This window comes from Lactuca saligna, unplaced genomic scaffold (assembly GCF_052625555.1).
Source record: "Lactuca saligna cultivar CGN05327 unplaced genomic scaffold, ASM5262555v1 scaffold_24, whole genome shotgun sequence".
Classification (NCBI taxonomy): Eukaryota; Viridiplantae; Streptophyta; class Magnoliopsida; order Asterales; family Asteraceae; genus Lactuca; species Lactuca saligna.
In genome coordinates, this window is record NW_027629831.1 from 30,001 (window position 1) to 32,500 (window position 2,500).

Below are 2,500 nucleotides of genomic sequence, written 5' to 3' on the forward strand. Positions count from 1 at the left end.
AGCCAGGTATGGCCGGCATCTTTTATGCTTCCAAGATAATTTCAACACGCCATGATGATACTGAATGTCTAACAATGCTTCCTGATAATGCTTGCTTCCTCAGCGTCATCGGTGCTAAACCAATGCTAGCTACGCTTAGGCACCAACCGCACATCTAACAAGGATAGACTAGCGTACCATAGTAGTATCACAAAAAGCAACACATGCCACTTTAACGCCTATCTTTTCCCAATCATCAGCACAAATCAAATGCTGGCTAGCACCAGTAGCACGTCAAACATAGATCAGCAAGCACATCGTCATCGAATTGCCACACAAACAGCACCATCCCAAACTTCCAAAGCTAGACCACAACCCTGGATCGGTGTCGCAGAGACCTAACGAGGCATCCCCACACCACGCCAAGGCCCCCACTCGGAGGGGTATTATGCCACCGACTAGGAATCAAGCAACAGTCACCCAAGCTCGCGCTCAAAGGCAGTCTGGCACCTTCATCCCTTCCCATGCTCACCCACGGCTCCCCCCCTATATATACATATTGCACAAGGAGCTTGGTGACAGCAACACCCATTGCTTTCCCTGAGGATGTATATTTCTTAGTATGCGCACGGCGTCGAGGCACAGGTGAAGCCAACGGGGCTAGTTTCTGCGCCCTATGTCGAGGAAAATCAAGGCAACGGGCTAGTGTATGGGCACAACGTCGAGGAGACTCAAGGAGATGGGGCTAATTTTCAGGTCACCGTTCGAGAAATCAAGGCAACGTGTTGGGGGGGATGGCCTCTTTCATGGGTCGTGGGGCTTGGCTTGGCATGCCTCGTGTGTGCTCGATACAGCCTCACGATTCTTATTTGCCCATCAACCATGCCGGGCACCTATGAGAATGAGACCCCATGGTACCCCCTATATATACATATTGCACAAAGAGCTTGGTGACAGGAACAGACATTGATTTCCCTGATGATGCATAATTTTTGGACACACACGACTTGGGGGCGAGGGGACACGGGAGTGGGGCGCCAATGGGGGGCGTTTTGGCCCCATTTTCGTCAAGAGCGGGCGTCTTGGCCATGCCTTGAGCGTGCCAGCCTCGAGAGCCTTGGGCGTTGGACACCCTTGGGGCGCCAATGGGCAGCAGTCCCATGGTTCCCCTATATATACATATTATACAAAGAGCTTGGTGACAGGAACAGACATTGATTTGCCCAAGGATGCATAATTGTGCGAAATCGTCCATAACTCGCTCGAATTAATTCGGATTGACACAAAATTTTGTAGGGATGCTTTTTATTATAAATGAAAAGCTTTGAAATAAATAAAAAAAAAAAAACAAAATGTCATGTTTGAGGCGTAAATGTTTGTGTCCTATCCTTGGTCATGCCTTGAAGCGATGGTTCCCTACTTGTTGGAATGTCGCTCAAATCAAGTAGGAATGCCATTGAAAATTTGTGTGGGTCGTTGTTAACATAGACGAATGGACTTGAAATGAAAATATATCATATTTGGGTGTTTGTCCCTGTCGCCTGGTGATAGGCAGGCAGATAAGGCTTTTAGGTATTCATAAGTGGCTTAGATGAACTCGAAAGAACACGAGTTGATCGGATTGGAACTCATATATTCAATTTACTATGTACTAAGTAGGAACTACACTTTGCTCCCTTCATCGTTTGACTTGCTTAGAAATCTGCTCATGGTTTGTCAAGGCCCCTTGTTCCTTAGACCGATGAGGATGGGATTGGGTTGCTCATGGGCATGTGTGTGGCAAGATGCCTTGTTCCATTGGTCGTTCATGGGTGTTCGTGTACGAAGTAAACTTGTTCCCTTGGTCGTTCATGGGGTTGTGTGTGGGAAGAAGCCTTCTTCACTTGGTCGTTCATGTGTGTTTGTTTGGGAGGTAGCCTTGTTCCCTTGGTCGTTCATGGGAATGTGTGTGGCAATACGCATTGTTCCTTGGTCGTTCACACCCTTGTTCCCTTGGTCGTTCATGGGTCTGTGTGTGGGAAGAGGCTTTGTTCCCTTGGGTAGCCTGCTTGCCTTGCCAGCCCCGTATGCATTGTTCCCTTGGTCGTTCGTGGATGGGTTTGTGCGTGGCAAGGTTGCCTTGTTCCCTTGGTCGTTCATGGGCATGTGTGTGGCAAGGTGCCTTGTTCCCTTGGGTGGCTTGCCTTGCCAGCCTCGCTTGCTTAGGTTTCCCAACACACCTGTCGGGCACCAAGGGTGGTATTAGTCCCCATGTACCCCCTATATATACATAATGCACAAAGAGCTTGGTGACAGGAACAGACATTGATTAGCCCGAAGATGCATAATTCCCAACACCATGCCTTGTTCGTCATACACGCTTCTGGGCACCAAGTGGTGGTAGTCCCCCATGGGCATTTGTGTGGCAAGGTTGCCTTGTTGCCTTGGTCGTTCGTGGGCATGTGTGTGGCAAGGTGCCTTGTTCCCTTGGGTGGCTTGCCTTGCCAGCCTCGCTTGCTTAGGTTTCCCAACACACCTGTCG